The sequence below is a fragment of the Petaurus breviceps genome, unplaced genomic scaffold (assembly GCF_028583685.1).
Source record: "Petaurus breviceps papuanus isolate PSGF00001 unplaced genomic scaffold, PetGlider_PUasm1.0 90842, whole genome shotgun sequence".
Classification (NCBI taxonomy): domain Eukaryota; kingdom Metazoa; phylum Chordata; class Mammalia; order Diprotodontia; family Petauridae; genus Petaurus; species Petaurus breviceps.
In genome coordinates this window covers 5,355,977-5,379,288 of record NW_027187358.1, presented here as the reverse complement: position 1 = coordinate 5,379,288, position 23,312 = coordinate 5,355,977, and the positions used below count along the sequence as shown (strand labels likewise).

Below are 23,312 nucleotides of genomic sequence, written 5' to 3'. Positions count from 1 at the left end.
ACCTCTGCCAGAGTTGGCACTCTGGAAGTGGGTTTCATGGTCAGAACTGGATTTGGATCCACTTCACTCAGGGCTGGCTTCAGACCTGGGGCTCTGCTAGGTGAATTCTGCCCAAATAACTAGGAGTGCTCAAAGAAGATGGGTCCAGAGGTTCTGGAGGGAGAAATGTAGCCAAACTGTGTACTACTTTCAGCAAGTCCCTTTTTAGGACCATATATTTCTTTTATTTATTTGTTTGTTTGTTTATTTGCTTTTTGGAGGGTTATTGGGGTTAAGTGACTTGCCCAAGGCCACATGGCTAGTTTTTGTGTTAAGCGTCTGAGGCCAGATTTGAACCCAGGTCCGACTGATTCCAGGGCTGGTGCTCTATTCACTGCTTCACCTAGCCTCCCCAGGACCATATATTTCAAGGAATTTTATTATTAAGTGCTGGCTATGTGTCAGATACCATACAGGAGATAAAAACAAACAAAAAAATGAGACCTTTTTCTGGTTACAAGCCAGAGACCATACAGACTCTGGTAGGAACTGTTGGAAGTGATGCTGTTGATGCTCAGAGGGAATGGGCTTATGTATCTGCCTGAGATAAAAGGATCCCTTAAATCTTCTTATCCCCTGAGAAGTAGGGGGCAGGGAAAGGAGAGTCTGAGGCTCATTGATAGCCCTGGAGAAGGAGTGTGTCTGAGATTCATGGAAAGCCCTGGAGAGGGGAAGTCTAAGGCTTATGAAGATTGTAGAAAGGGGAAGAGTCTAGGGCTTGTGGAAAGCCCTGGAAAGGGGAAAGGAGCTGTGGGGAAGAGAGAAACTGAGGCCAGAGGAAGAGCTATAGAAAGGAGGAGCAGAGGCCCTGGAGCTGTGACCAACAGGTTGCTGTTGGGCTTTGAAGGGCCTGCCTTCCCAGGGGAGTACACTTCTATCACCCCAATTAAACCATTGGCTTTTGTTCTTGGGGCAGGAAGCATTTCACAGGCCAAAAAGGCCAGTCTCTGAGGCCCCTTTTGTTAGGCACCCTTGCTGTTATGCAAATGGAGAGAAAAATCTGGAGCTGCTCACCCCCTTCTGTGCCCACGCCTATCTCTGTTCCCTAGGACCAGGCCCCAAACCCCAACACTAAGTCTCTTGAGACTACTGAAAAAACTTCTACAGAAATAAAAGACAAAGAAGCTCGCTTTGATCTGGGAAAATCCATCCTCCTTCCGCTTCCTCCTCTGTAGCTTCAGTCTCTTGCTCACATTGGAGTCTGCCTTCGGCTGGTCCAGTGATATTTTCAATTTGGGATACCTGATGTCAGGCCCCTTTGCCTTGAGAATAGGCCCTTTCTTTGAGTTCCTAGGATTTAGACTTGGAAGAAAGCTGAAAGAACATTCAGAATGAGCCCCCATTTTGCAAATGTGGAAACAGAGGCCCAGAGGGGGATCATAGAATCTAGATCTGGAAAGGATCCCAGGTGAGTCAGTTGGTCAGCCAACAAACATTTATTAAGGGCATTATGCTCAGGGAAGAGGATACAAGGAAAGAACTCACATTCTAATCATTATGTTAAGATAATGGAGGTCAACGTACAAATAACTATGCACATGTGAAACATTCATAGGGCAAATGGGGAGTGATCGCAGAAGGAAGGCACTAGTGGGGTATGGGTGGGTGGGGAATTGAACTGGGATTTGAACTGAAGGATGACAGAGAAACCAAGAGGTGGAGGTGAAGAGGGAGAGGATTTCAGGCCTTTAGGACAGTGAAAAGAAGATGGTGAGTGTTGTGTGTGTGAGGAGCAGCAAGAGGGCCGGTGTTACTGGATCATAGAGTATTGTAGAGGAGAAGGGCAGCTAGGTGGTGCAGTGGATAGAGCACTGGGCCTGGACTCAGGAAGACTTCTCAAATCTGGTCTCAGACATTTCCTAGCTGTGAGACCCTAGGCAGGTCACTTCATCCTGCTTGCCTCAGTTTCCTCATCTGTAAAATGAGCTGGAGAAGGAAATGGCAAACCATGCCAGTATCTTTGCTAAGAAAACCCCAAATGGGTTTATGAAGAGTCAGACACAAGCGAGATAGCCGAATAACAATAACAAAAAGTAAGAAGACTGGAAAGGTGGGAGGGAGGCTCTTCTAAGGCCATAACAGTTAATAAGGAGCAGAACTGGGATTCTGAAACCCAGGTCCTGCATACTTCCTCGGCTGGCTGAACGAAGGCCTCCCTGCCTCCTTGGGCTCTGAAGGCAGCCTTGACACTCCTAGCTACATCTGGTGCGAGAGAGTTTTGTGCCATATTTTGTAAATAAGCCCTGGACAACTACCAGCATGGCGGCTGGGAGACATGAGAGGACCTGGGCCTGGGCCCCATCCTCCCATGCCTGTCAAGGGGCAGAAGGCCCTCCAAAAAGGAAAACCCAAGTCATTTTCCCTGAGCTTTTATCAGCAGCTGCTGTCAAGCCATTTGTGTTAACCCAGCCCTCCTAGTGGCTTGAGGCTGCCCCTTGCAATTGGTCTGTGAGTTAAAAAAAAAAAAATCTTTAGAGTGAAAACTTTGGCCTTATCAAGGGCAGTAAGAGGCAAACAGTGTCTAGTCTGACCTTTTTACTTTTTAGATGAAGACCCAAGGAGGTGAAGACTTCTGATGGATCACACAGATGGGAATGGTCTGCTGGACACAGGTTTCTGAATGGATCTATCATTTTCATACTAGAAAATAATTACTCCTATCATACCTCCAACCCCCATAGTGACCACCAAAGCTACTCAAAAGAAAGGATCTCAACTAATGTTGCATTGTACTGTGGTCCTTAGTGTCCTATTTTACCTTGATAAGCTCCAGAAAAATAGTATCTGGGTCTATCCGCCCACCCCATACCCTCTAAGTAAGGCCCAGTACCATGCTATGCTTATAGTAGGTGCTCAATATGTTTTTTTTGAACTGAATTGAAAAATAACAATATTTAACTTACAATATGCCAGACACTGTGCTAAATGCTTTACCAATTATTATTTCATTTGAGTTTCACAACAGCTATCATTCTCCCCATTTTACAGATGAGGAAAATGAGGCAAACAGAGGTTAAGTAACTTGCCCAAGTGTCTGAGGTTGGATTTGACCTCAGGTCTTCTTGACTCTGGTGTATGCCATCTAGCTGCCCTTTTAGAACTGGATTGATTCCTTTAAACTCATATAAGCTTTTATATTCTTTTATATTCTACCTTTGGAAATATTTTTACATCTGTCATTAAAAATTATTTTTCTAGTAGATTGTTTCCTATGATTTCTTTTGATTATTTTCCTGGTTAATTCTTGTTTTTACATTAAGTTCATTTCCAAATACTTCCTTTCCTCTCCTTTTCCCAGAGAGCCATCCTTTGTACATAGAATAAAAAAGAAAGTGGGGATAGGGGGAGATAACCCATTTAGCAAAGCCAGCAGACACATCTAGTCTGACGAGGTATGAATGTTCCATGATCATAGACCTCCACCTCTGCAAAGGAGGAGGGCAGGGTTTTCTTATCTCTTCACCAGGGCCAGACTTGATCATTATGATTACACTGTTTGGTTTCCTTTCTTGTTGTCATAGTCATAATGTCTATTGCCTTTCTGACTCTGCTCCCTTTGCTCTGCAATAATTCATATCTATTCCTCTGTTTCCCAGAATTCCTCATACTAATTGATTCTTACAACTTAGCAATATTACATTATATTCATATACTGAAATTTCAATAAACATCTATTAAAAATGTATTGTGTGCAGAGCACTGTGCTAAACCCTGCAGAAAGAACAATATTTGGAGGAGACATTATTGATGCCCTCCTGGAGCCCTCCTCATAGTTTAGTAAGGATATAAGGTCAATGCAAAGGAGAAGCTCAAATCACCATGAAAAGTGAATTGGTTTGAGGTGGCTCAGTGAATAGAGCAACAGTCCTGGAGTCAGGAAGACCTGATTTCAAATTCAGCTTCCAACCTTACTAGCTATGTGACCTTGGGTAAGTCACTTGACCTGACTGACTTCCCCAAAAAGGTGAATTAGATTGATGGGAAATAGATAGCACTCTGTAGGTCTGACTGAATCAAAGGCAGAAATGGGACTAGAGGAGAACTCAGGTTTTCTGACACATATTCTTGTGCTCAGTCTCCTGTACTAAGGCCCTTTCTTAAGTATCAGAATTTTCCATTCTATTTCTCTTACAGTCACATTAATTAAGAAGTACCTAGGCCATTGCCCAAGTAGCAAATGGTTAAGGCCTCAAGGGAAGAAATCCAAGGTAGCTATGTCTATATGAAAAAATGCTCCCCAAAATGAATAATTAGAGAAAATAAAATGAAAACAATTCTGAAGTTCTACCTCAAACCAATGGCAAAGATAACAAAGAAGGAATATGATAGATGTTGGCAGGGCTGAGGGAAACCAGGCACATTATTGCATTGCTGTTGGAGCTGTGAATTGTTCTAGCCATTCTGGAAAGTAATTTGGAACTCTTCCCTAAAAGGTACTAAACTGTGTATACCCTTTGACCCAGCAATGGACTAGGCCTATATCCCCAAGGAGAACAAAGAAAGAGGAAAAGCTCCTACCTATATGTACAAAAATATTTATATTAACTATTTTTGAAATGGTGAAAAACTGGAAAGAAGGGAAATGCCCATCAATTGAGGAATGACTTAAAAATTATGTTATATTAATAAAATGGTATATTATTGTGTTGTAACAAATGAAGAATGAAACGGTTTCAGAGAAACCTGTGAAGACCTGTGTGGTTGATGCAGAGTGAAGTGAGCAGAAAAAGAACAATTTATATCAGCATTGTAAAAAGAACAAGGTTTAAGAATTCTGATTAACATAATGATGCATCATGATTCCAGAGGACTAATGATCAGTCTGTCAGACAACAAGGATTTATTAAGTACCTCCTGTGTGCCAGACATTGTGCTAAGCAAAGGAGACACAAATATGGAAAAAGAAAGACCCTCCCCTCAGGGAGCTTACACTCTAATTAGAGAAGACAATACACAAAAGGCAGCTGCAAAAAGGAATGGAGGAGAGTACTGGATTCAGGGACATGTGGTGCAGCCAAGTGTCCTGAGCCTCCAGTCAGAGGGGCAGAGAGGAGTGATGAGAATGGTAGTACCCTGGAGATCAATGGGGAAGTTTGGAAGTGGGGAGAGTTTGGATTTGTTGAATTTAAGATATCTATAGGAACTCCAGTTCTAAAAGAAGAATGCCACCCACCTCCAAACAGAGAACTGATGGGTTAATATGCATAATGAGACACATTTTCTGACATGGCCAATATGGGAATTTGTTTTGCTTCACTGTGATTATTTGTTACAAGGGTTTTCTTTTCTTTTTAAAAAAAATTTCCAGTGGTGGTGGGGGAGGGGAGAGGTTAGGAGAGAAAACAAATGAATACCTGATAATTGAAATATGTAAAATAATATGTAATAATTGAAAAATATAAAATTTAATTTAAAAATGTATCTGGGAAGCTAAACAAACCACAAAATTGATTGTCTACATGTAAGATTTGTGAGGAATTATAATGTCCTCCATAACACAGTGCTCATCTGAAATACTGTTTCCCCATACTACAGGCCAGAGCACCCTGATTTAGAACTGGGACTCACAGAAAGAACAATATTCCTATTTGATCTTAGAATTTGGAACAATTCTTCATCAGTGTCTGTGTACCTTCTGTATAAAAGTGTCAAGGAGAAAAGCACAAAAAAGCATAAGGAATTTACAATTTCATGTAAGGATCAAAGACACAAGGGGCAGTTAGGCAGTACGGTGGATAGAGCAACTGGTCCTGGAGTCGGCAGGAACCTGAGTTCTAATGTGGCCTTGTGTGACCCTGGTCAAGTCACTTAATTTCATTGCCTCCAAACAAATAAACAAACAAAAAATTGAAGAGACAGAACTTCAACATAACTAGCAATAGAAGGATATATATGTAAATGAGACGGTAAGAATTTCTGGGGTCCAAGGGAGGAAGAGACCAACAGAAAGGGTAGGATAGTTGGGAAAACTTCAAAGGGAAATTAGGATTGGAATTGGATCTCAAGGACGGATAGACTTTAGAGAAGTGGAAAAGAGGGATCAAGCAAAGGACAACAATGAGAGTCAAGCAATGCATATGTCAGCATTAGGGGGAGCAGATGCATTGGATGGGAGAAGGGAAAGAGAGGAGTACCGTAAAGAAAAGTACTTAAATGTTTGGAAAGGTTGTTTTAGCAGTAGCATGGAGGACTGAGTGAAGAGAAAGAGATGGGAGACAAATCAATAGGTGACACCGTCTGGAGGGGAGTGATGAAGATCTGAATGGAAAGGAGGTGAGGGGGTAAAGAAAGAGGCATTGCAAAGAGAGAGCCAATAGAAGCAAGAGGAAGAATCCAAGAAAGACGAGCTTTTGATTTTGACTGACTGTAGGCTGGTGGAACGAATTCAATTCAGTTGCATTTATCCAACACATACTATGTGCAAGATATTGTGCTGAGTAGGGGGATACAAAGATAGATAAAAAATGGTCCCTGCCTTCAAGCAGCTTAAGGTAATTAAGGAAAATGAGGTAAATTAAGGAAAAAAGTTGGTTGGAGGAGGAGAAGGTAAAGGAGATGATGTTTTAGGCATGTTTAGAGAAAACTGTTATCTATGTGATCTTGAGTAAGTTCCTTCATGTCACTGGTCCTTGGTTTCCTCATCAACCATTTCAATTAATGAGGAGTGGGAAATGCAGGAGCTAGGCTGGAGAGAGAAGTTATTTTGGAGACACAAAAACAGGGTTCCTAGGAAAATGGCTTGGAGTTGACCCGGAGAGGTACAGTCAGAACAAGATCAGAGTAGTGTGTGTGTAGGGTGGGAAGGCAGCAGGGTTTAAAAAGTCACTGAGGCTCAAGGCCCAAGAATGGGGCTTTGATGAGGGTTATTTTATCTTGGATGTTTTCTACTGAACCTCAGTCAAGTTAACTTCTTTCCTTTCTTTAGCAGTAGCTGATTCTGAGATGGGTGTTTGTCCCTTTCATGAGTCGAAGATGTAAGCTTCACTGCCTGATTTTTCTCTTTGAACTGGGGTAAGGGGTGGTGTTAGATTGCCAGGGCCTAAGGAAATAAAATGTTCCCTGGCAACTATATTCTATTACCTCTTCCTGGGCCTCTGAGCTTCTGAGGGTGGCAAAATGCCAAGGGGGGGAGTGTTAAAAACTCATCCTGGCAACCACTTGTCTTGTCTACATTGGGCCAAACACCTGGATATTTGGTGACATCTGGGTGATTAAAATGTTCACTTTTCAACAGATTGTTTGATTTGTGGATAATGGACCTCTTATGCTAGGTGGGGAAGAAGGCCTTGATAAGATGAGGAGAGAAGAGCCTTTGACCCTGAAATGCCAATGGAAGGCCCATGCTCTTAGATTCATCATTGTGGACAGATACCCAATGATAACAGTTGGATTTTTTCTGACCAAAGCTTCTTTTCTTGCCTCTGGTGCCTCAAATAGATTATTCAGCATCCATCCATCCATCCTTTCATCCATCCACCCACCCATCCATCCATCCATCCATCCATCCATCCATCCATCCATCCATCCATCTATCCAACAAACATCTATCATCTGCTATGGGCCAGGCACAATGTTAGATGCTGAAGGTATGAAGAAAAAAAATTAAATAATCTCTGTCCTCTAGGAGCTTGACTGAGGTCTACTCTATCTCTCTTTCTCTGTCTCTGTCTCATCTATGTTTCTCTGTCTCTCTATGTGTGTGTGTGTGTGTGTGTGTGTGTGTGTAAGAATTGTAATGATGCCACTGGAGACTGGGATGGGTCAGGTATTGGGTGTTGGAGAGACATCAATGACCAGTCTGGTATAAACTTCTTCAAATTTTCATATTTGTAGTGCCATTTTGAACTCACCTTTAATTTTAAGCAATCGGGGTTAAGTAACTTGCTCAAGGTTACATGGCCAGTTATTTCTGGGTGTGGTGCTAAATATCTGAGCCCGGATTTGATCTCCAGGTCATCCCGACACTGGGGCTGGTGCTCTTACTCGCTGAGCCACCTGGCTACCCCAATTTTATTACCTTTTGAGCCTGTGAAGCAGGTAGGGCAGATATTTTTATCCCTTTGGAACATGTGGAGAAACAGAGGCCCAGAGATGTTCAGTGACTTGTTGGAAATCCCATAGCAAGATGCTGGCCAAACCAGGAACTGGTAGGTAGGCAAGAAGTAGTTTCTACAGGAAGCCTTTCCTGATCCCCTTTCATTCTAATGTCTTCCCTGTACTGATTATTAGCAATTTAGCCTGTAGGTAGCTTGTTTGTACATAGTTTTCACATTATCTCCCCCATTAGACTGAGAGCTTCTTGAAAGTGGGCACTGTGGGGTGTTTTCCCCCCTTTTTTGTATCCCTAGTGGTTAGCACGGTGATGAACATGTAGTAGGCACTTAGTAAGTGTTTATTGACTGACCCTGCAGCTTTTCTGAGGTATGGCCAAATATTTTTGATGGAGGAATAAGTTTCCAAATAAGAGAACCTATGTTCAAACCCAGTCCCTAAACTGGCTACTCTTCTGTCTTCCTCTCAGCCCCAGCCCAGGTTCTCCAAGAGCTTGGGTGTTCTGTCAAAACACATTTGGGTGATGGATGATGGTGGTATGAGCAGTCTCAAAGTGATGTACTCTGGATAGCTGCCTCAATCAGTTTTTATTTAGACCAACTGTATGAAACAAGGGGGTAAAAAACCCCATGGCTGGAGGTTGTTGCCAGTGTTACCAGATTTGACGCTGGTCCATAGAATTTGTTAGAAATGCCATCTACTTTCCCTGGGAAACTGTCTCCAGACACCCACCCCCAACTACATAGCCCAATAACAACATAAACAAGCTTCCCAATCTGAACCCTCACTACTTAAAGTCTAGCCACCCCCCATAATGATTTTCCTGAAATCCTCCATTTCAAAAGAATCCCCCTAGTATTTCCATTTCCCATTGTACCACATACATCTGATTTCCCAGGGGGATCCATTTGAACCTCTTATCTCAGGATCTCTGTATACAGATGCACAGATTCCTAGTGAATTACCAGAGAGTTTCCCCCTACTTATTTATTTCATCCCCAGGAGTTTAAGATGTCTTTAGATTGGGAAACTGACCCTTCTGCATCCCAATGCCCCAATCTTACATCACCTCCAGACCCCATCCTGCATCTGTCTCCTCGAATCGGTAAAACCCCAGACTCAGGGGTGGTTCCCTTTCTTGTCTACTCCCTGACTTTGGCTTCTGTAGACCCTCAGCAGATAACCAACCCTCACATTACATGCTCTGCCTCCTCTCTCCCTTTGGCCCTTAGAAGGCTATTTTCTAGCTTTAAGAGCTGCTTCAACAAAAGGGCTGGGGGCTGCTGGCAGAGATAACCCAATCAGTGACTGCCTCCTTCTCAGACAGTTGGGGCCTACAAGAACTAAAAAGACTTTTTTTTTTTCAGCAATGGATCTCTCCTCTTTGAAACCTATTTGTTGCAAAACAATGAGTCAGCTGGGATCTGAGAGAATTCTCAAAGTTCCTATCATGCGGCCTTCTGTTTTTAAAGATTTCACAGAGGGAGATCCAGACTTCTCCAGAATTTGGCCATCAGAAGTTTCAATCAATTCCATTTCCTCTTTCTATCATGATGGCAAAAGAATTTTGACAAAGAAAAACCACTATAGGCTGAAACATTTGAGAAATTTAAAAACTCTAAATATCTATTTATTTTCTCCACTAGAAAAACAAAGTAGATGAAAAATATATTGTACAGACTATGCAGTTGGATGCAAAACCCACTCAACTGATAAAAATAAAAGCTAGCATTTATATAGTACCAGGCACTGTGCTAAGCTCTTTTTACACATTTTATCTTCATAACAACCCTGTGAGGTAGATGCTATTATTTCCCCCATCTTACAGTTGAGGAAACTGAAGTTAAGTGATTTGCCCAGGGTCACATACCTAGTAAGTGCCAGTGAGGCTGGATTTGAATTCAGGTCTTCCAGACCCCAGGCTCAGTATTGTATCCACTGAGAAACCTAATTGACTATCACTAATTCTAACTATCTCTCACCTTCCTTTCAGACATCTTGAAGACATCTTAAATCAATGTGTCCAAAACTGAACTCATTATTTTTCTCCCTAAATCCTCCTCTACTCCCACTTTCCCTAATACTATAGAAAGCAGCACCATTTTCTCACTACCTGAGGCTCCTTGCCTTGAGGTCATCTCTGACTCCTCGCTCCCAATTTATTGCCAAGGTCTGTCACCATTGCAACATTTTTCAAATACACCCCCTCCTCTCCTTTGATATTGCCAGGTCCTCATCATCTCATGCCTGGGCTATTCCAATAGACTTCTGGTGGGTCTGCCGGCCTCAAGTCTCTCTCTGATCCAATGCAGCATCTGTTCAGTCACCAAAGTGATTTTGGTAATGTACAAATCCTACCATGTCACCTCTTCTACTCAATAAACTTCCATGGCTCCCTATCACCTCCAAGATCTAATACAAAATCCTGTTTCACATTTCATAACCTACTCCTCTCCTACCAAGCCAATTTTTTTTAAAATACATTATTCTTTGACCCAGTGACACTGGCTTCCTTTGCTGTTTCATGAACAAGACACTATCTCTCAGCTCTGGACATTTTTCTCTGTCTGGCTGTCCCTGGGGGACAATATCCCTGGGATATTTTCTTGCCTCATCTCTGCTTACTCTTTTCTTTGTCTTCCTTTAAGTCTCAACTAAAATCCCATCTTCTACAAGAAGCCTTTTCCAGCTTCTCAGTTCTAGTGCCTAGCCTCTGTTAATTATTTCCAATATTGTTTTTTATTTCCACTTGTTTGCATATATTTGTTTGCTTGGTGTCTCCTGGGCGGGGGGAGACTGTCTTTTTCCTCTCTTTTTGTGTCCCCAGTGCTTAACATTGTACCTGGAATATAGTAGGTGCTTTATAAATGTTTGACTGACTTACTGATTGATTTGGACAGTCTGAGTACTGTCTGTAACCCTTGAAAGGCTAAAAAACCTCCAGCACATTAGGTGACTCCTCTTGGGAAACTGAAAACAAGAATCACCCAGGCTTAAAAGGCAAGGAGGGGATTGAAATGACATCATTGCTCTGTTTAAGGTTAGGTTACTATCTAGTTATGAATATGACTCAAAGAACCAGGGGTAGCATCATTCCACTTAATTCAGTGTCCTCAGTGCAATAGCTCCTGGGAAGGCAGGAAGAGGAAACAATATGGGCCATTTTGTGCTCGTTCATTTGCTAGATTGTGTGGTAGGGACTGTTAGTACTGGGAGAGGTCAGCAAGGCACAGGTCAGGGTGAGCTAGATCAGTCAGGGAAACCTTCAGCGAGCACGTGAGGCCTGTTCTGGTCCTTGAAAGCTGGAGTAGGGTTTGGATAAACTTTGAAGAGAGAGGAGGGTTTGCCAGACAGGAGGATAACCTCATGCCAAAGCAGTGAGAATGAGCATGTCTGTTAGGGACAGTGAAAGAAAATGACCTGACTGGAGCAAAGGGGAGAGAGACAGAGACACAGAGAAAGAGACACACACACACACACACACACACACACACACACACACACAGAGAGAGAGAGAGAGAGAGAGAGAGAGAGAGAGAGAGAGAGAGAGAGAGAGAGAGAGAGAGAGAGAGAGAGAGAGAGTTTAGGGAACCAGAGGGAGATAAGACAGGAAAGGTAAATTTAGGACAGATTATAGAAAGCCTCAAATGACTCACTAATGAATTAGAATTTTTTCCTAAGGCATTTATTAATCACCCACTGTGTGTTACTAGGCACAGTGCTAACCACTGGGAATAAAGGGACAAAAATGAAACGATCTCTGCCTTCAAAGAGATTCACATGCTACTGGGGGAAACAGCAGGTACATTGGAGATACAGAATAAACACATACATACGAGCATGAATACCCCTTCCTATCTGCCCATCCTCCACTTGTCCCTTCCTATAATATGCTTCTCATTTAAAAGTGAAGTTACTGGGGGAGCGCAGAAAAAAAGGAGAGAAAAAAGAAATTTACAGGATAATTTTGTTTTATATTTGAAAGGAATAGCAAATTGTACATAGATCATGTATAATCATCTTTTTATTGTACTGTTATGGAAATGCTTGTTTTATTCCATAAAAATGTATTAACGTAATAAAAAGGGAAAAAAGTGAAGTTATTGAAGGATCTTGAATGATATAATGAAAAGTAGAGTCTAATCTGGTGTCCATGGGCAGATTGGGTTTTGGAAATGGGTAGGGATATGTGTGTGCATATGAGTAGTAGGGTATTTAGAAGACCCATTGAGATGATTCCATTGACCATGTATATAATTCAATAACTATAATAATTAATGTTTATAGAACCATTTACAGTTTGAAAAGTGATTTACAGGGGCAGGTAGGTGGCACAGTGAATAGAGCACTGGCCCTGGAGTCAGGAGGACTAGAGTTCAAATCCAGCCTCAGACACTTGATACACTTACTAGCTGTGTGACCTTGGGCAAGTCACTTGACCCCAATTGCTTTGCCTTCCTCCCTCCAAAAAAAGGTGGTTTGCATAATTGGACCATTTGATCCTCATAACATCTTGTGAGGGAGAATCTTTCATTATCCCTATTTTAGAGATAGAGAATGGCAATGACTTGCCCAGGGTCACATACTTAGCGAGCATCTGAGTCAACACTTGAATTTGGGTTCTTCCTAAACCCAACCTGTCTAACATTCTAGCTACCATGCCACCTATAACTTTAAGAATTTTGTCACTGTGAGTACTCTCTACCTACTAATGGAGGTCATAGTCTCCTAGCAAATGGTTTTTGAGAGTTGCTATGACAGAAAAATCCATTCTCTGACTTATCCTTACTGGTCCTCAGGTAGCATCCATTCAGAGACTTTCCTGCTTAACCTGCCTCAGCTTGCATTTGACTGGAATAGCCTTGGAGAGCCCAGGGTCACTTCTGTTCCAGCAGGAGGTATCCAAGGAGGACTTCAGTGGAGGTAAACTGCTTACAAAGGACCTGAGTTCAAATCTCTTTCTACTTGACCATGGGGAAGGTTTCACTTCCCTGTGCCTTAGTTTCCTCATCTGCAAAATGAGGGGGTTGGGCTAGATGGCTTTTAAAGTCATCATATGATGCTATGATGCAATGACCTCAGTGAGCAAGTGTGTAGGGTGTCCCAAAAGTCTCAGTGTGTAAGCTTAAGCATAGGGGTAGCTAGGTGGCACAGTGAATAGCGCACCAGCCCTGGAGTCAGGAGGACCTGAGTTCAAATATGGCCTCAGACACTTGACACACTTACTAGTTGTGTGACCTTGGGCAAGTCACAACTCCAATTGCCTTGCCTTCCCCCTACCTGCCCAAAAAAGTATAAGCTTAAGCTTTAATAGCTTTAAACTGCCCTGAGACTTTTCAGGATACCCTGAATAGCCCATATAAAATGCTAATAACTCACATTTACCTAGTGCTTTTAGATTTGCAAAACTTTCCACCATATATAGACTACTAATATTATCCCCATTTTGCAATGAAGAAACAAAGGTTAACATGGCCATAATCACATGGTTAATGAGGGTTAAGAAGTAGGGAATGAATTGTGAGTCTTTAAACTTAAATGCCACATCCCCTTTTTATTACACTGCATTGCTTCTCTAGGGAAAAAAAAATCTTTGAGATGAGTTTCTCTGATAAAGATCTACATCCAAATATGTAAGGAAATTATTCAAATTTATTAGAATTAGAGCCATTTCCCAATAGATAAATAGTCAAAGGATATGAACAGGCAGTTTTTAAGGGTAGAAATCCAAACTATGAAACAATCATATGGAAAAATGTTCTAAATCCTAATACTTAGAAAAATGCAAATTAAGAGCAGCTCTGAGGTTCTACTGTATACCCATCAGATTGGCAAAGATGGCAAAAGTGGGAAGGACAAATATTGGAGGAGTCATTCCAGACAGCAGTCTCAATTATTTTACTGAAGTGTGCATACCCTTTCTAGGGATGTGTTGGAACCAGCTTGAACCAGCTCTCAAAGGCCTATTGTTAAATTTTCAGCATGAGCATTTATACTTTAGAAATCAGCAAACACTATAAAGCAGGGCTTGATTTATTGCTTTTTAAGTACTAGACTCAAGAAAATGATGGCAAAAATATTAATAATGCAGACTAAACTTAGGAGTGTGTCTTGAGTACATTTTTTTCCTCAGAGAGATGGTTTTTATTTTATTTTATTTATTTTTAGAGAGAGATGGTTTTTAAACATTTACTAGCACACTCATGACTTTAACTCAATTAAATTACTACTGGACCCATATCCCAAAGAGATCAAAGAAAGAAGAAAGGGACCAATCTATACACAAATATTTAGCAGGGCTTCTCTTAGTAGCCCCAAACCATAAACTAATGAGGTGTCTACCCATTAGGGAATGGCCAAACAAACTTGTCCTACATGAATGTCATGGAATGCTATTGTACCATGAGAAATCATGAAATGAACAGTTTCTGAGAAAAGCCGTATGAACTAAAGGAGAATGAGGCAGACAGGGCTAGGACAATGACTTATACAATGTCACCAACATTATAAAGAAAATCAACTTTGAGGGACTAGAGAATTCTGTGATCAAGCAGCAGTCCAGAGGATTAATCCTACCACCCACCTCCTAGCAGACAGGTAATAGACTTGAAGTACAGAATGAGAAATACATTATTGGACATGGTCAGTGTGGGAATTTGTTCTGCCAGATTATTTGTACTTATTATGAGATTTTTGTTTTTCAGGATTTTTATTGTTCATATGGGGGTTAGACGAGGGGACTGGGAGAGAGCTAGTAATAAATACTCATACAGAGCAACAAATAAAATCAAATTGAAAAAAGAAGTTTTGCCTTCTGGTCATCAAAGCAAACCAGTGAAAAGCTAGCTGGTAAGTGTGAAAGGGGACTGGAGAACTCTGTCTCCTTTCCCTCCATCTCTTCATTGAAGATCATCAGCGCTGCTGTTGTAAGAGCATATGTTTTCAGGATTATTATCTTCCCTGAAATGATAACCAGATGAGTCAACAGGGCTGGCTCCAGACTTATCCTCCTTAGCCACTTTGGGCATATATCCTCCTCTGCCTTTCTTCCCTCCACCTCCTGGGCTTCCCCTTGTGGACTCTCCTCTCACCATCCACGGTCCAGGGCTGAGAGGATCATGGTATTTATGAAGACACAATCTCCTAGGAGGAAGCTGCCCCAAGGTCATGCAAAAAGGCCAGAGCAGAAGAGGGAAATCCCCTGGATTTCAGGATAGGACTCTGACCACTGGGAAACATTGCCACTGGCATAGATTTCCAGGGATTGCAAGGTGGACTGCCAGATTCTGTGTTTTGGATTTCAGTGGGGGTGATATGCAGAGGACAGTGTTAATGAGGCCTAGGGTCTATAGGCTCCAACTCTCTAAAGCCACTTAATCTGCTCTTAGGTCTTCCTCCCAGGATGCCTTCTTGTGGTTTGGGGGTCCTCAGGATCCCACTTTAGCCACAGACAGGTCTGACCTTGGTTTTTATTTCAGTTTAGTTGTGTGGCTCATTTGACTTCTGTGGGGTTTCCTAATTCTGGTGAAGGATTTAGGAAGATCTGAGTTAAAATCTGACCTTAGACACTAACTGTGTGTCCCTGGGCAAGTCACTTAGCGTCTGTCTGCCTCACTATCTTCAACTACAAAATTGGGATCACAATAACACCTCCCTCCCAGCGCTGTTGTAGGGATCAAATAAGATAATATTTGTAAAATGCTTAGCACAGTGCCTGGAATATAGTAGGTGCTTAATAAGTGATTATTAATGATCATTCCCTTAAGGACATGGTCATTCCTATAGCACTTTAAGATTTGAAAAGCATTTTACATATGTTAACTCATTTGATCTTCATATCAATCCTCGTAGGTGGGTACTATTATTATCCCCATTTTATAGATGAGAAGGTTGTGCAGGGGGCCCTGACGTGCCTGAGAACTGGTGGAGGAAGAAGCACCCCATCATCCCTCACCACACTGGGCATTCCACCCTAGCTCTGCCAGGTATGTGACAAATACATACCTTGGGTCACTGGAGCACCAGGTGAGAGAATCTGGATGACTCAGTGCTCTTGCCTTTACTGGAAGTCTCTGTACATCTTGTACCTTGAAGCCTAAAGGAGTGTCTTTGAGGCAGAGGCTGTCTTTATTCACCCACTCATTCATTCATTCATTCATTCATTCATCCACTCATTTATTTATTCATTTTTTCAAGCAGTTCTTTCCTTTTGCTTCTGGTAAAGATGACTGAGAGTTTCTTTTCTGTGGTTTTGTTTTAAAAGAAAGGGAGAGGCGAGGAGAAAAAGAGGGAGAGAGGGGAGAGAGACACAGAGAGAGAGAGACAGAGAGAGATCTTTGGGAGAGGAATCTAAACTACCTAGCTTCTGCTGAAGATATTTCTGGGGAAGAAAGTGGGTCTAGACAGGGAAAATCTTCTTGTGGCAGGGGGCCTCAGGATCCCACCTCCAGATGAAACTCCAACAGTCAGCAGGTGAGTAGAATAGGTTTTTTTTGGTCCTTGGGCTCATTCCTGAAATCACACAACTTGATGGTTTCCTTCTCTCTTTGTGGATAACGCGAGTTATGACCCAGGCCCTATCCTTTATTTGACTTATTTGATACCCTTACTCAGCATTCTCTTCTTTTCTTTGGAGAGGACATCTATCAAGACAGTCCAGATAGAAGGGAAGCTTGATCCAGTCCTAATTTATCTCTAGGACAAGACAGTAAAGTGACACTAATTAGCTGGGTGGCATTTGTCACCATAATCTAGCACATGAAATAGTTGAAGTGTGGGGATAAGAAGGCAGCAATGGCCAATAGCCTTCATGGCCTCTCTCTTAGAGGTTTACTATATACAACACATAAAATTAGGGAGAGACAAAACTTTAAGGGCAGCATTTGTTATAAGTTAAATTGAAATTATATTGCTAAATGTGGAGGAGAGGAGGGGAAAGCAAAAAGGAAGGAGAGGGTCAAGTGAAGCCTCTTTGTAGCAGATCAGTTAACTTTTGAATGAGATTGTTTCTAGGTGGTTTTGTCCTTGGGGACATCTTGTGTTCTAGGTCTTTCTTCAAGTTACCTGAGGTCTTGGGGACAGAGAACTTGGGAGGGTTGAGCAGTGATCACTACATCACAAAGTGACGTATACTTTCCGGCACCTTCTGAAGTCTTTCTTTATTCTCTCAGGGTTCTTTGCATCACAGGACCTTGGCTGGGAGAACTAGTGGGACCCTGACAACACTGTCCAAGTCACTTAACCAGTCAGTGACTCAGTTTCTTCCTCTGTAAAAGGATGAAATGTTCTCTAAGGATTTTGGAACTGAAAAGAACCTATGATCTTCCCCTAGCAGTCCAATCTCCCTTGTTGATCCAAAAAGTCCTTCCTGAAACTCCCTAAAACGGAGGCAGTGAAAAGAATGCTCAACTTGGAATGATAAGGCCTGTTTTTAAACACTGGCTCTGCCGCTCACTCCCTGTGTAGTCTTGGCAAATCTCTTGGCCTCCCTAGGCCTTGGTTTGCTCATATGTAAAATGAGGAGGTTAGATTAGACGATTGATTTGGTCCCTTCTGAGGGGTGGGTACATGACCCAGTGGATAGAGTCAAGTCTCTTGGAAATCTGAGTTCAAATATGACCTCAGACACTTACTAGCTGTGTGACCCTGGGCAAGTCACTTAACCTCTGTTTGCCTCAGTTTCCTCCTCTGTAAAATAAGCTGGCTAAGGAAATGGTAAACCACTCTGGTATCTTTGTCAAGAAACCCCCAAATGGGGTCATGAAGATTCAGACATGACTTAGCAACACCAGCAGCAGCAGCAGCAACAGCAACAGTGAGGTCCTTTCTAATTCTGGATTTATAATCCCCTAATTTCTCTTTGCAGAAAGTTTAGTCTATGTCTTCTTATAACAGGAGAGTATTTACCTTGTTGTGGAGTGCTAACTTTGAACAATATTAATATATTTTTAGAAACTTTAATCATTTACTTCTACCCATCATCCTTCTTCCCTCTTTGGAGATCACATCTGAAATACTTTCTTTTTTTTCCACCATTTATCTAAATCCTACCCATTCTTAAGGTTCAACTCAAGCCTTACCTCCTCTATGAAGCCTTCGGCACCTCCCTAGGGTGTAACAGTGCTTATAGTCCCAAGACACACTCTAACAGCTGATTGCAGTGTCCAGAATTGCTGTTTTTCTCCGTGTGTGTGTGTGTGTGTGTGTGTGTGTGTGTGTGCACTGAACTACACCATAGACTCCAGGATGCCAGTTTCTGCCCATGTGCAGCCTTGGTGATGGATTTATCCATTAAACTTGCATTCCAAACCACATTAAAAGCACAGGAAGGCTCTAAACTTGATGGCAGGGTAGGGTTGAGTTGTTTGTCCAAAGCAAAGAAGCTGGGGATGAAAGTTGGGGGTGGGGGGGAGGGAGAAAACAGGAGGGATCTTGGAGAAGTATCCAGAGGAAATTCAACATGCCAGGGGATAGTGCCTGCACTGGGCTGGAAGAGCTGGGCCAGGGAAAGGTTAGCCCATTAACACCTCGGTGGCCAAACAAACCTGCTTCCTCCCCACACAGCAAGAGGTTTGTCCTAGGCCTTCTGTGGGAGCTCTGTGCTCTCCACCACCTCCTCCAGCCCCTAGCAGGCTTCCTATCTGCAACATAGATGGTCTATAGATGAGGTTGGATGTTGGGATGGAAATATTTTGCCTGGACGTTGAAAGCCAAGGTGTGGGAGGAAGGCCAGAGAAACCCCAGAACTGTTCCTGTGTCCTAGAGAGAAAAGCCAGGATATCAGTTCCTGGAATGATCTATCCTCACACCGTACATATGCCCACAGACCCCATGAAGGGAAGTTGGGAGAGGTCCCCGAAATCATCCCTGGGAGCTTCTTCTGACTTCTAACCTTCTCAGAAGCTGTCTGTAAGGCCAGATTTAACTGGGCTACTCAAAGGATTTTGTGAGCTCCTTTGGAACTGGGTGATAATTGAGGAACAGACAGAGTTTTACTTATAAGGCATGGAAAATGGCTATTGGGGGTGATGAGAAGGAGGTGGTAGTATTCAGAGCTGTAGCAGAACTGTGGAAGACAGAGAAAGGGATCCTTGATAGTAGGTAAGTGGGTCAGGACTCCAGAGAGAGGGGCCCAGGGCTGCATGGACTTCTGAGTGAATCAATGGCTGTTGGTATATGACTGTACTAGAAGACAGAACACCAGCTGTCTGGGTTTAGCCCTGAAACAAGAAATTGGCTTTGATGGGCCTCAATTTCTTCATCTGTAAAATGAGAATGGCACTTGACATCCTATGACTAGTCATTGATTCAGCCAAAGAAACTTCTCTGGGAGAGATTTTTTGTTGTTGTTGTTTGAAGACCAATGACATTAGAATATTGGACTCAGGGCACATATGTTTGGCTATGACTGATGAGTCCCACATGAGTGTGGAAGGCACTCCCCCAGACTGAGCACAAATGGTCCATTGGAACATTTAGAGCAGAGGAGACTCTGGATGGGCACAGCTTAGATTTCCTCCGTGCTTTTACGATTCTGCTTTGCCCATGGAATGCAGCGTCTTCTTTGACACAGGCACGCCATGCTGGATGTCCTTGTGCCGACATTTCCCATATCTGCTAGTCAATGTTAAAGTTCATCAGCGATACCTTGACATAGTCCTTATGCCTCTTCTGACCATCATGTAAGCGCTTGCCATGTTCTTGGTAAAATAGTCTTTAGGATAAGAGGGCATTTGGCATTCCAACTATGTGGCCAGTACACTACACTAGAATAGTGCTCTCTGCAGTAAAGTTTGAATACTCGGCAGTTCAGCTCCAGAGAGGACGCTTCAGAAGAAAGCTTTGGTTTAATGGCACTGGGGTTGGAATAGTTGCAGTTGCTACTTACTAGCACTGTGACCTTGGGCAAGTCACATAAGCACTATCTGCCTCAGTTTCCTCATATGAAAAAATGGGGATAATAACAGCACATACTAACCAGAGTTGTTTTTTAAATTATTCCCATTTTACAGTTAAATGACCTCTTTGAGCCTGTTTCCTCACCTGTAAAATGAGTTGGTTGAGAACAGATGATCTCAAACGTCCAAATGCTGTGATATGGGTGGCGTGAGAGCTTGGTTTCCATGGTGGCGGTGCCAGGGCCAGAGCTCAGCTGAGCTCGATTTCCTTCCTGTATCTCAGTATCTTCCCCCTAAAGCACCAGGCCAGCTGATTAGAGAAGGCCAGGTGTCTGTCCACATGAAAGCCGGGCCATACCAGGCTCTGGGGCTTCAAAGAATCCAGGAGGTGAAGCTCCTTCCAGCCAGGGCCAGAGGAGGGGGAAGTCTGAGCAAGGGTTAGATGACCTCAGGATAGCTACAGAACCACAGTTGTTGATTGGTAGCCTGGGGCCTGTGATAGGGTGTGTTTATACTCTTGAGGGGTGTGTGGGCGATGTGTATTCCTAACAAACTCTCCAATCAGATCTTGGCCTCTCCAAGGCCAATGGAGAAATGTCTGCTCTTTCATCTGTTGGCTTGATGACTGATTAGCATTACACCCTTTAAAGGGGCTGGAGCTAAAGGGCTTAGCACATTTATTATGGTTCAGTCTGTATCAGTTGTGTCAGACCCTCCATGATCCCATTAGGAGTTTTCTTGGAGTGGTTTGCCATTTCCTTCTCCAGCTCATTTTACAATTGAGGAAACTGAGGCAAACAGAATCAAGTGAATTACCCAGGGTCACATAGTAAGTGTCTGCATTTGAACTCAGGAAGATGAGTCTTCCTGATTCCAGGTCTGGCACTCTATCCACTGAAAGCCAAGGTGTGGGAGGAAGGCCCGAGAAACCCCAGAACACTCCCTGTGGCCTAGAGAGAAAAGCCAGGATATCAGAATGGTCTCTGGAATGATCTGTCTTCACACCGTATGCCCAGACCCCATGAAGGGAGGTTGGGAGAGGTTGTTGAAAGCATCCCTGGGAGGTTCTTCTGACTCCTAACCTCAGAAGCAGACCTACCCTACCTGGAACATAGTAGATACTTAAAAAATATTGATTGATTGATTGAAAACTCTTTCCTGAAGAGAGCCTGGTAGTATTTGGGGGAGAAGGATCATAGATATAGGCCTGGAAAGGCTTAGTGGCCTTCTAGTCCAATTCCTCTCATTTTACACATGAGGAAACTGAGGCCCAGGGAGTTTAAGTGATTCATCCCAAAGTTACCCAGGCAGTAATCATCAGAGATGGAATTTAAATCCTCTTACCTACAAAGCCAGTAGTCATTGCATTGTACCTTTGAACCCTGGGCACAAGTGCCCTCAGATTGCTTTTCAGTGAGTAAGAATAATCTCTTGAATAAGAGTAATATCATAGTGCTTTCATAAATTTGGAGTCAGAAGACCCGGGCTCAAACCCCAAGTCTACTGCTCACTTATCTGTGTGATCTGGAGCAAGTCCTCGGTTTCCTTATCTGTAAAATGGGCATAATATCCATGGAGGCCGACCTCCCATGTGTATCATATGAAGAAGATCAAATGAGAAAATACATTTAAAAATGTGCTTTATAAATATAGAAGTACCTTATAAATGTTGTCTCGATGACTGTACTGAGTGACCTCTCCTAATGAGTAGCAGATTGCTTTGTCTCTCCAGTTCTGCATGGAATGTGCCAGGTTCCCTGCCTGGGGTCCCAGGATTAAGAACCATCTTTTTCTGTCTCTTTACTTGGTACCCCAGGTAGCTGCTCTCAATTCCTTCAACCACAGGTCAATTCCTGCTCCCATCTAGGACCTGACTGCCATCTTAAGAGGAAGCATATCAAATAACCTGAACTGAATAGGGCTGGCTTACTTGTTGGTGCCTTTCATCTATTCTTTTCCCCAAAAGTATTTGTCTTCACTTTTTTCTTTACTTTAAGAAAAAGTTTTTATTGATTCCTTTTGTGTAGGGCACAGCTATTTCCACATCCACCTCTCCTCCCTACCCCAAACAAACAAAACACAAAAACAATAAAGGAAGTACAAATGACTTATGACCTGCTTTGAGAGCAGAGCTTTCCAATACTTTTCTGCTTCCTCTGTCCAGTCTCATCAGCGCCTGTGACTACTCACTCCTGACTGCCTTCCCTGTGCTCTGATTTTGGGGTTCTCTTGTGTCCTGGTGGCCCCATATTGGGGGAGGTCTCCTTTTTCCCTCCTGGCCAGTTTTTGATTCTCTTCCTGCCTGTGCCGTCTTTGTGAATGTCTAGCCTCAGTTTCCTGACTCTGATTAACTCTGAGCCTGATAATCCCATGGACCTTTGCCTAAACTTCCCCAGCCCAGGATCTTCATGTGTGATCTTCCTGCTGTCCTCACCCAAGGTGACTGCCCTGAGAAAAGAGACCAGGCTCCATATGCTGATGGAATGAATGCTTGTCTCCCTTTTCTTGAGCTGAAGGAGCGACCTTGGTAAACTCTGCACCTTCCTAGACAATCTCCCAGTATTGATGATGACTTTGTCCATCTGGATATGAAATGAAAGTTGTTCACCACCCCCAAAGAAGCCCTGCTCTATCCATCCCCCATCCCTTTTCTAGGGGAGAGTAGGCCAGACCTGCTTGGCAATAACCTCACCTTCCCAGCATTCTCTCTTCCCTCCCTTTCTCATTGCCTACCTTTCTTTGAATTTCCTTATCAAACTCTAAAGTCAGAGCTGCTTTTGACCCTAGTCCCTGCCCACTGGGCTCACTCCCCCCCCCCCCCCCCCTGCTTCCCTTCCCAACAGGCTCCCACTCCGTACAGTGACTCAAGAAGACAGCTAACTGGAGGAAGGAGGAGCCAGCCCATACATCCCAATGCCTCTTTCTCCAGGCTTTCCCCATATGCCCTCAAATAATCCTTTGTCTTGGAGTCAGGACATCCTTCACGCTGTACTAGAGGATACAGCTGACTAGAGACAGCCACTGATGTATTGGTTAGAGTTCTGGGTCTACACTCAGGAAGACATGAGTTCAAATTGCGCATTAGACACTACTTAGTAGCTATGTGACCCCAAACAAGTCACTTAACCTATATCTGCCTCAGTTTCTTCAGTTGTAAAATGGGGATAATAATAGCATCTACCTCACAGGGTTGTTGTAAGGATCAGATATGATAATATTTATAAAAATATTCTGCACAGTGCCTGACATATATTGTTGTTGTTTGGTCCTGTCTGACTCTTCATGACCCCATTTGGGGTTTTCTTGGCAAAGACACTGGAGTGG

The 23,312-nt window shown here is 42.9% G+C and overlaps 1 long non-coding RNA gene across 2 annotated transcripts in view; it reads left to right on the top strand.

The window, feature by feature from the left end:
* The window catches only part of LOC138148781 (uncharacterized), a 42,301-nt gene extending 29,285 nt beyond the window's left edge, over positions 1-13,016 (top strand). Inside the window, exon 5 of one of the 2 annotated variants that reach the window (XR_011165177.1) lies at positions 12,891-13,016. This is a non-coding gene — a long non-coding RNA (uncharacterized lncRNA). Of the gene's footprint in view, positions 1-2,585; positions 3,184-12,890 lie in introns of those variants that run through there. The other variant, XR_011165176.1, reaches the window with a different exon arrangement.
* The last annotated feature ends 10,296 nt before the right edge of the window (positions 13,017-23,312 follow it).